This window comes from Zea mays, chromosome 2 (genome assembly GCF_902167145.1).
Source record: "Zea mays cultivar B73 chromosome 2, Zm-B73-REFERENCE-NAM-5.0, whole genome shotgun sequence".
In the NCBI taxonomy this organism is placed as follows: Eukaryota; Viridiplantae; Streptophyta; class Magnoliopsida; order Poales; family Poaceae; genus Zea; species Zea mays.
The window spans coordinates 225,128,234-225,139,446 of NC_050097.1; positions in this window are offsets into that span (position 1 = coordinate 225,128,234).

Sequence of the window (11,213 nt, forward strand, 5' to 3'; positions counted from 1 at the left end):
AGGTTGTCGTCGGTCTCCCGCTGACGTCGAGCAACCTCATGGACATCTGCAGCAATATTTCGGCACATGGAGAAGAAAGCTGCAAACCCGTGGGCCAGGCGGGCACCCATCCCACGGCCACGACCTCGACCATGACCACGACCACATGGTGTGGGAGATCCGCGGCCAGGGGAAGGGCGCGAGGCACCAGCAGCAGCAGCACCAGCACCAGCAGACGGACCCGCAGATGTATGACCATGAGAACTAGAGGGGGCTTTCCTGAGGCGCCCAGCTGGATTGTTGGGATCAATCCAGAAAGGGGTGTATGACTGATGTCGGGTGCCTTTGTCAAATCTGAATTGGGTCACGACCTCAATCATCTTCATAATGAATGGAGCATGAAGACACCCCTTCAAAGGAAAGCAGGCTGCATGAATAATTTCCTGCCATATCATGTCAAAGACATTAATCCTTTCTGAGCTGCTGGGTTTCATAAAAGAGAGCAAGACCTTGCTCTCCCCAAGGATGTTCATCTGATTTCCCCCTTTTGGAATGAGGGTCATCCTGCAGAGGGAGTTGATATAACGATAATACTTATGAATGTTGGTCGACTCCCAATACTTTCCAGACTCAGACAGATGAAGATCCTTGGCTTCATCTCTTGTGGGCTGCCGGAAATCATGAATCTTGATCTTGTCTCCAGATATATCATCATCAGAAAAGCCAAGAATGTGAGCAAATCGACGATAGCTCACCTTGTACCAACTGTTGGGGACTTGTTCTCAAATGCTAAGAATTAAGAACAAGGCAACATAGAAAATGTTAAGTGTAAAAGTCCTTCGTCCTCCATAACATTATATCCCTTTGGAATATAAAGCATCTCGGACGAAGGTTACGAAGGACGTACCTTCGTAAGCATGACAACGAGGAACGAAGCATTCATATAAATCATGAGATATGAAAATATTTAAATGTTATCATAAAATCATCTCCATTTCTATTATTATAAACGAATGTAAATGACTTCAAATTACAAATGTACCTTCGGTCTTGAAGAATACAAGTGTGATGCGAAGGCAAATGACAGGTTCGCGTGAACAGTACGGGGGTACTGTTCATCTATTTATAGACACAGGACGCAGCCTGTGACGAATTACAATTATGCCCTTTACAAAAGTTTACAACATTATCTTAGACCTCTATGGATAAAAAGGTCATTCTATCTTTATGTCGGTTTGTAACGCCGAAGCTCTATAAAAAGGAACCTTCGGCCATTTCCTGGGGACGATTTCAGCCGAAGCTGCTTCTTCGCGCAAGACCTTCGGCGCAACGAAGCATGGCCCCAACAGTAGCCCCTTTCGCGGCGCTAGATCGTTTTTCGTAACGAGCTTGAACCGTGAAAAAATCCTCTCAAGCTTCGGGAAGCCGAAGGTCCAAAAAACACCTTCCCTGAGCTCGTTGCCGAGAAACGATTCATTTCCCGAGATCGTGTCGGTCCCACCTTGCAGAGTCACTGTTTGGTCTTTGCGGTCCACTGCGCAGCGAGTACAAGTTACTGCCCACCTGGTGTAAAAACCCTGCCGCTTCGCCTTCTTACCTGCAGCACTATATAAACAGACGAGTAGGTGTGAAGTTACCACAGCATTTACTGCTATTTGCACTGTTTTGCTGCCAAAATTTTTAACCATCACCGAAGCTTGCTTGTCAGGCTTGAACGAAGCTCCATCTTGAAGCCTGCTTCGGAGAAAAAAGTATTAAAGTTTCACAAGTTCATAATCAAATGGCCAGAGTTCGCTCTACAGCTAGGGTTGAGCGTGAGGGGGACGAAACTGAAGCTTCGGAGACTGTGCCCATCTCCGAAGCGATGCAACGCTCCGGACTGGTGACTGCGGAAGAAATGCCTGCTGCCGAAGCAAACCCGACAGCTGCCGAAGGAGAAGGGAACATTGAAGAAACCGACTCCGAAGATGACTACCGTATTGCCATGCCCAGCAAACCCAGCCACCTAGACTTCGGAAAATCGACTGTTTCAAAGGTTGATCTCGCCAAGATGGTGAAAGCAGGTTTTTTCAGTGAAGATCAGAAGAAGCTACTTCGCTTCGGAGGAGAAGAGACCACCCCGAAGCCAGAGAAGGACGAGGTTGTCATCTTCAAAAGCTTTTTAAAGGCTGGGCTAAGATTCCCTGTTCACGAGATTGTTGCGGAGATATTGAAGAGGTTTGGCATCTACCTTCACCAGTTAACTCCTAACGCTATCGTTAGGCTTAGCGTTTATATTTGGGCCCTCCGAAGCCAAGCAGTGGAGCCTTTTGCTGACAGTTTCTGTCGAGTTCATGAATTGCATTATCAAACAAAGGCCCGAAAAGATGGGCTTCATGAAAACTTCGGTTGCTACAATTTTGCCTACCGGAAAACCGCAAAGTTTCCTGTAATTAGCTACCGAAGCAAATGGCCGGCAGGCTGGAAATCAGAATGGTTCTATGTCAAGGTTGATGAGGACAAGGAGAAGCTTGTGCAAAGTCCACTCGAGCTAACTTTCGGAGAAACCCGACCCCACTGCAACATGACACCAGAGGGTCAAACTCAACGGGCAATGGATGAATTTAGAATCATTGCAGAGCATATTGGTACCAGGGATCTGGTTCAAGAATTCTTAGCATTCAAAGTCTTCCCTACTCTGAAAAAATGGGAAATGCCAAAGTTAAAGGAGGAGAAGAAGGAAGGGGATCTTGTCCGGCTTCCTTACCACTTCAAATTCAAGAAATATTTTAAGAAGCCCTGCCAAGAGTGGCTGGACACAGTTGAGGTGATGTGTAATGAAATTCTTGGAAATTATTCGAAAAAAGAAGATCAACTGATGACAGCAGCCTTCGGCACCCGTCCGAAGCGAAGGCTGAACCGAGTGCTTGATGCACTGGGCTTCGAATATCCTGACTATGCGCAGCTGAACAAGGGTGCTGAGGGCCAGAGAATAAAAAGAGCGGCCGAAGCTTTAAACAAGGATGAAGAACAACCACCAAAAAAGAAGAAAATTGTCAAGAGAAAAATATCAACTCCAAAGCGAAAACTATCCGAAGAAGAGGGGACCCCCACACCACCTTCTACCAGCGACGTGGAGGAAATTCTAAAGGTAATGACTGAACCCATGCCCACGAAGCTAAGTCCATTAGGGCCTCGACTGACGAAGCTTTTTCAAAAGGTGGCGGAGCCGGAAAAAACGAAGATAACCAAAGCAAAAAGGCAAAGAATTATTGCCGTAACAGAAGTTATTGACAAGACGCCACCGAGAGCATCAATTCAGAAAACAGCAGCTACTGAAGACACAACAAACGTCGAAGTCGCACCTTCGGAGGTCGCGGCTACCGAAGCCGCTACAACCGAAGATATGAACTTAGAGACTACCATTGAGAATATCGACAAAATTTTAGAAGACATGGCTGCAGAAGAAGCTGCCACTGCTGCTAAAAAAGTCATGGCCGCAGTGCCTGAGAAGGGGAAAGAAATAGCCGAAGTCGCTTCGGACGACGAAGCCTACATATTTCAAAATTTAATTGGGCAAAAATTTTCGGAGGACGAAATAGAAGAGCTAAAAGACTATGCCAAATCTTGCGGATACAGGCCAGGAGCTCTTCTATTCGGAGGTGTGGACGATGAAAAATTAGGCTGCATTCGAGACCAAACCGGAGCTAAGGTCATCGGTACTCTGTCAAAGAGTATCGGTTTTCCGAAGCTAGAGACAGATATCAGCCGCTACCGACGACAGCATATCGTTGGCAGCTTATTTTATTCCAATTTCAAGGTAAACAATCTTTTCTCTGTTCCTTATTGCTTTGGATAATGAAAATGTTACTAACGAAAACTGTTTTTGTGCAGAGCATGCTACTGAGCAAAGCTCTGAAGATGCAGCAGGATTTGGAGGACAAAAAACACGAAGCTATAATTGGAAATTTAGAGAGCAAAATAAAAGAACAATCAGCCATCATCGAAAAGAAAGACTTCGAACTTCAATCAACCGAAGGCTTGCTGGCAGAGACCGAAGCTAAAATATCAGAATTGAATTCGAAGCTTATCGGTCAATCAAAACAGTTTGAACAAGAAAAACTAGAGCTTAATTCTAAACTTGAAGCCGAAGTCCAAGCCAACTCAAATTTGAAGAAATCATTAACAAGCCTTCAGGATAAATGTTTGAATTTTAGCAACAATTGTATCCAACAACTAAAGAAGATCTTTTACTCAGTTGGAGCCAGCAGCGGGAAATTTACCCCTTCGGATGAAGATTTACCAAAAGCCTTCGATCATATCGAAGCTGAAATTGAAGAACTTGACGAAGTTATAGCTGGGCACGGTGACTTCTGTGCCTGGGTAGCTTCTCGGGGTACTGCTGCAGCATTCCTGAAGGCTGGCTGCGAGCATGGAAAGATCGTCAACAGGCCCAACTTCACCCTGTCTCCATCAATCCTGGACGATATACCTGACCTCGCCCGAAGTATCTCAAATAGATTTATAAAAATGATATGGACAAAAGGCGGGCGGGAGAAGGCTGGAGACGAAGCTCGAAGTCATCTTGAACCAGTAAGAAATCCTTCTTTGTACTTACCTTCTCCTTCATACTTGATTTTTACTCTGGATACCTGGATTCATGTAGGATGACGAAGCTGAAGATGATTAAAGAATATGCCGCCGAAGCGGAAGCCTGAAGAAGATTAGTAGTAGTAGGCTAGAAAATACTGAGGAAAATTTGTAACAACTTGTTGTAAATACAATTAAACCGTTCTCAAGGAACTTTGTACATACCTTGTAATATATCCTTACCCTTTTATTAAGACGCTTTGATGTGGACGAAATCAATATTTTGAGCCGAAGGCGAAAAAAACACCTTCCCTTCTTTTCGTACACAACGAAGCATTAAAGACTGCTTCTTCTTTCTGCGGAAGCTTTGCTTTTTTGTACAAAACATAAAAGACTACTTCTTCTTTCTGCCGAAGCTTTTCTTTTTTGTACAAAACATAAAAGACTACTTCTTCTTTCTGCCGAAGCTTTTCTTTTTTGTACAAAACATAAAAGACTACTTCTTCTTTCTGCCGAAGCTTTTCTTTTTTGTACAAAACATAAAAGACTACTTCTTCTTTCTGCCGAAGCTTTTCTTTTTTGTACACTCCAAAACATAAAAGAATACTTCTCCTTTTTGCCGAAGCAACCACTTAGTAACACAGATGCCATGAATGAATGCTTATGAATGCAAATGCTATGATGTAATGTGTTGTGCGAATGAATGTCCAAAACATATAACCGAAGTCACACTCAACCATTATTTCCTTGGAATCAACCACACATCAGCTCTGCATTCCCTTAGGAACGACTTTGGAGCTTCCTCGTCTTTTACTTAGACGGTATAAACTCTGCATTCCCTTAGGAACGACTTTGGAGTTTCTTCGCCTTTTACTTAGGCGGTATAAACTCTGCATTCCCTTAGGAACGACTTTGGAGTTTCTTCGCCTTTTACTTAGGCGGTATAAGCTCTGCATTCCCTTAGGAACGTCTTTGGAGCTTCTTCGTCTTTTACTTAGACGGTACCAGCGTTGACTTTTCGCTGAGAGCTCTGCATCCCCTTAGGGACGTCTTTGGAGCTTCTTCTCTTTTTTCTTTTTCAGTTTCTGCACTCGATGGTGCGTTCTCAGCTGTTACATTTACATTTTTTGGGGGATTTTGCTCTTATAAGACTAAAAAAGGAAATTACACATGATGGCCCCATTAAAAACCTTTCTCCCCCTTCGGAAAGGAAAAGGGTGCCATGAAAAAGAAAAGAAAAAACATGAAAATTTACATCATGTTATACATAGTATCGCCGAAGCTCATCCGCATTCCAAGACCTTGGAATTTCGTTGCCATCCATGTCCTTCAATCTGTACGATCCAGGCCTTGACGAAGATACTACTAAGAATGGTCCTTCCCATTTCAACTGTAGCTTACCCACTGTATCTGGGTTAGCCACTCTCCGAAGCACCAAGTGCCCCGGCTCAATATTTTTTAGCCGGACTTTTCTATCTCGCCATTTAACTGTTTCAGCCTGATATTTATTGATATTCTCCACGGCCTGAAGCCTGATCCCTTCTAAAGCATCCTTTTCCACAAGGCAAGCATCTTCGGGACCTGATTCTGCCGAAGCTACTACTCTTATTGATCCAGCTTTGGCTTCTTCCGGGGTTATTGCTTCGTCTCCGAATAATAACTTGAATGGGGTAAAGCCTGTAGACCTTGATGCTGTTGTATTGTGGCTCCAGACCACTTTGGTTAACTGGTCTGGCCACTTTCCCCTGGGTTGATTGAAGATTAGCTTCATTATTCCTGTCATTATAATGCCGTTGGCCCTTTCAACAAGCCCATTCGACTCCGGATGCCTGACTGATGCAAAATGGATCTTCGTTCCAATTTGATCACAAAAGTTTCTGAAAGCTTCGGAGTCGAACTGCGTTCCATTGTCTACAGTGATGGCCTTCGGTACTCCGAAGCGACAGACAATGTTCTGCCAGAAAAACTTTTGAACAGTGGCCGAAGTTATTGTAGCTAATGGCTTCGCCTCAATCCATTTGGAAAAATACTCCACAGCTACTACAACATATTTTAGATTCCCTTGGGCCGGTGGTAATGGACCCAACAAGTCAAGGCCCCATCTTTGCAATGGCCAGATGGGTTGTATCAGCTGTGTCAAGGACGAAGGTTGCTTTTGATCTCTTGCACATTTTTGACAACCTTCGCACTTTTGGACTAACTCCGCTGCATCCGAAGCTGCCTTCGGCCAATAAAAACCTTGGCGGAACACTTTTCCAAGTAACGGCCTGGATCCGATGTGGGATCCACACAGGCCTGCATGTATCTCTTTCATCAACTCTATACCTTCGGCTCTAGATAAGCACTTGAGCAGCGGAGCGCAAACTCCATGTTTGTATAATTCCCCTTCTATCATGACATACGGACGAGCTCTTGCCTCTACTCTTTTATTGTAAGCTTCGTCATCTGAAAGGAACTTACCCTGAAGGTAAGAGATTATTTCAGTTCTCCAATCTTCGCTGTAAACAGGAGATATGTTGAGGACTGCTCTTTCAAGGAGCTCCACTGAAGGTGCCTTTATTGTTTCGAAGAACACATCCGAAGGTAATGGCAGCCCCTGTGCCGCAGACTTAGCTAGCAAATCAGCATGCTCATTTTGTCCTCGAGGGATATTCTTGACAGAGAATCCTTCGAAGGATGCTTCGATCCTTCGGACCGTATCTAGGTATTTTTCAAGCTTCGGATCTTTAGCCTTGCAACTTTTGTCAACATGACCCGAAACCACCTGGGAATCAGTTTTAAGAATTGCCCTTCTGATTCCCATTGCCTTTAATTTCCGAAGGCCCAGAAGCAGGGCTTCGTACTCAGCAATATTGTTTGTGCAGCTGAAATCAAGTCTTGCTGCATAACAAGTTTTGACCTTGGATGGTGAAACCAACACAGCAGCTGCACCTGCTCCGAAGATTCCCCAAGATCCATCACAAAATACTGTCCACACCTCGGCATCTTTATTTGCTTCTTCATCCTGAGCCCCTGGCGTCCAGTCGGCAATGAAATCTGCCAATGCTTGAGACTGGATCGAAGATCTATGCACATAATCAATGTAAAATTCGTTGAGCTCTGCAGCCCATTTCCCAATCCGTCCAGTAGCTTCTCTATTTCTCATTATATCCTTCAACGGCTGCGAAGAAGGAACAATGATATTGTATGCCTGAAAATAATGCCGAAGCTTCCTGGATGCCATTAAAACGGCATATAATACCTTCTCCAGCTCTGTATAATTTTTCTTTGAGACACTAAGGACCTCAGATACAAAATACACTGGGACTTGCTTCTTGAGCTGGCCATCAAGCTTCTCCTGGACAAGTGCCGCACTTACTGCTGAGTGCGAAGCTGCCACATATAACAACAGAGGAGCCCCTGGCGTTGGTGGAGTTAATGTTGTGAGATCTATCAAGTATTGCTTCAACTCTTCGAAGGCTTTTTGTTGACTTGGGCCCCATTGAAAGACTTCGGCTGACTTCAGCACCTCGAAAAATGGTAAGTTTCTTTCTGCTGATCTGGATATAAATCTGTTGAGAGATGCCAGCCTTCCTGTCAATCTTTGGGCCCCTTTTCTTGCAGTTGGTGGCTCCATTCGAAGTATAGCTTCGATTTTATTTGGATTAGCTTCGATTCCCTTTGTTGAAACCAAGCATCCAAGAAATTTACCCTTCTTTACTCCGAAGACACATTTCTCTGGATTCAGCTTCAAACCAGCTTGTCTGAAGCTGGCGAAGGTCTCCTGCAGATCAGCAATATGATTTTCCTGCTTCGTGCTTTTGACGATAATGTCATCAACATAGGTCAACACATTTCTGCCTATTTGAGACTGAAGAACCTTCGCAGTCATTCTGCTGAAACTTCCTCCAGCGTTTTTGAGCCCTTCAGGCATCCGAAGATAGCAATACGTGCCAGTTGGAGTTATGAAGCTAGTTTTCGGCTCATCTTCCTTTTTCATCCAGATTTGATGGTATCCTGAGTAACAGTCCAAGAGACTCATGAGCTCTGAAGAAGCTGCTGCGTCGACTAGAGAGTCTATCCTTGGCAACGGGAATTCGTCCTTCGGACAAGCCTTGTTGAGATCTGTGAAATCGATACACATTCTCCACTTGCCATTGGCCTTCTTCACCATAACAGTGTTGGCTAGCCACTCTGGATACTTCACTTCTCTGATAACTCCTGCACTGAGGAGTCTTTTTACTTCATTGCGAGCCCCTTCGGCCTTGTCATCAGACATTTTCCGAAGCCTCTGCTTTCGGGGTCTGAAGGATGGGTCAACATTGAGCGAATGTTCAATAACATCCCGATTTACTCCACAGAGATCATTAGCCGACCATGCAAAAACATCTTTGTTGTTGAATAAAAACCTTATCAAGGTTTTCTCCTGGTCTTCAGATAATTGCGAGCCCAACAGCACCTTCTGCTCTGCTATGTCCTCACACAATAGCATGGGCTTCGGCTGATCTGCTGAAGCTGCCTTCTCCCTTCTGAATTTGTACTGTTCACAAGCTTCGGCTCCATCTATATTATGGATTGCTTTGGAGTCAGTCCAGTTACCTTCGGCCCTTCTTGCGGCTTCCTGACTTCCATGGATAGCAATGGGTCCCTGTTCCGAAGGTATCTTCATGCAAAGATAAGCAGGATGAAGGATTGCTTCGAAGGCATTAAGAGTACCACGACCAACAATTGCATTATAAGGATATTCCATGTCAACAATGTCAAACACAACTTGCTCAGTTCTAGTGTTGTTGATGAATCCGAAGGTCACTGACATGGTGATCTTGCCCAATGCTACAATCTGTCTTCCTCCGAAGCCACAGAGAGGGTGTGTAGCATCATGAATCTTATCTTCTGGCTCTTGCATTTGTCTGAAGGCTTTAGCAAATATGATGTCAGCTGCACTGCCTGTGTCAACCAAGACATTGTGGACCAGAAATCCTTTGATAACACAAGAGATAACCATGGCATCGTTGTGTGGGTAATCTTTGAGCTGAAGGTCCTCTTGGGAGAAGGTAATAGGAATGTGAGACCATCTTGATTTGATGAAGGGTCCTTGCACCCCAACATGCTGTACTCTTCTCTGTGCTTCCTTCTTCTGCTTCTTGTTAGCTGGCTCTGAGGATGAGCCACCTGTGATCGGGAGCACCAGCTTCGGGTCCGAAGCAACTCCAGCTTGGTTGTTGAACGAAGCCATCAGCTCAAAAAGTGGAAGTGAGTTCACCGGAGGTGGGCGCCAATGTTGGGGACTTGTTCTCAAATGCTAAGAATTAAGAACAAGGCAACATAGAAAATGTTAAGTGTAAAAGTCCTTCGTCCTCCATAACATTATATCCCTTTGGAATATAAAGCATCTCGGACGAAGGTTACGAAGGACGTACCTTCGTAAGCATGACAACGAGGAACGAAGCATTCATATAAATCATGAGATATGAAAATATTTAAATGTTATCATAAAATCATCTCCATTTCTATTATTATAAACGAATGTAAATGACTTCAAATTACAAATGTACCTTCGGTCTTGAAGAATACAAGTGTGATGCGAAGGCAAATGACAGGTTCGCGTGAACAGTACGGGGGTACTGTTCATCTATTTATAGACACAGGACGCAGCCTGTGACGAATTACAATTATGCCCTTTACAAAAGTTTACAACATTATCTTAGACCTCTATGGATAAAAAGGTCATTCTATCTTTATGTCGGTTTGTAACGCCGAAGCTCTATAAAAAGGAACCTTCGGCCATTTCCTGGGGACGATTTCAGCCGAAGCTGCTTCTTCGCGCAAGACCTTCGGCGCAACGAAGCATGGCCCCAACACCAACTACCTTCAATGAAGAAGTTCAGATAGGGGTAGTTGTAGTGACTCTCCTCGTCAGCAAGCTTTATCCAGAGAGTGGAGTAGAATTGAGCAATCACTTCATCATTCCAATCATATTGGAATGTCATGATATTCTTCATTTGCTTCCTTTCACAGGCCCTCAGTGCCTGTGACATTTCTGGGTCCCCAATCGCTTCACAACCTTCCTAGTTAATATATCGTTGATGTAGGATGGGTTGATGCTTCTTGGGTAGAATGACGGAATTATAGAAATCCACGTGGTGAAGAGTCCAAAAACGATTTCCATCGATCCTGGCATCGCGAATACGCAATACAGGATTTTGGAAACGAAGATCCTGGAGAAGAGCAGACCCTCCACTGGCAGTGAAGTCAGTGACTGGCTCATTGCCAGCACGCCGAGCCTCTGCACGGTGGAGGACCAAGCCGCGAATCACAGGAGCATGGGCCGGGGGAAGATCAACTTCATCGTCCTTCCCACCGTCATCATCACTTGCAGGCTCCCACGCATGCAGATTCGTCGCAGGTCGAGACCGTCCGGAAGGATTCCGGGATGTTCGACCGCGAGTACTTTGAGACCCGGAGGCCTCAGCACCCGGCATGACATTGCCGCTTCCGCGCCCTCGCTTGGATCGAGAGCGAGGTGGGGTATCTCCGTGGATTTCCTGGTCATCCGAGGAGTCGGATTCAACCACCGACGGGTTCCTTCGACGCACCATTCTAAGAAATAAGAAATAGAACCTATGATGAGCAAGGATCAAACACGTTTGAGAAGAAACGCATAAGATATTGAGCATGCACTTCAA